Source organism: Parus major, chromosome 9, assembly GCF_001522545.3.
Source record: "Parus major isolate Abel chromosome 9, Parus_major1.1, whole genome shotgun sequence".
NCBI lineage: Eukaryota > Metazoa > Chordata > Aves > Passeriformes > Paridae > Parus > Parus major.
Genome location: NC_031778.1, coordinates 13,324,127 through 13,324,361, shown reverse-complemented (window position 1 = coordinate 13,324,361; position 235 = coordinate 13,324,127).

Here is a 235-nt window from a genome sequence, read left to right as displayed (position 1 = left end):
CAAAATGCCCCCAGCACTCGAGGTGAGGCTGCTCCAGCTCAGAGCAGAGCAGGACAATCCCCTCCCTTGCCCAGCTGGTGATGCTGGGCCTGAGGCACCCCAGGACATGCTTGGCCCTCCTGGCTGCCAGGGCACTTCTGATTCTCATTCAACTTTCCATAAACCAGGTCCCTTTCTGTGGCACTGCTCTCCAGCCTCTCATTCCCCAGCCTGACCCTACGCCCAGGTTTGTGCC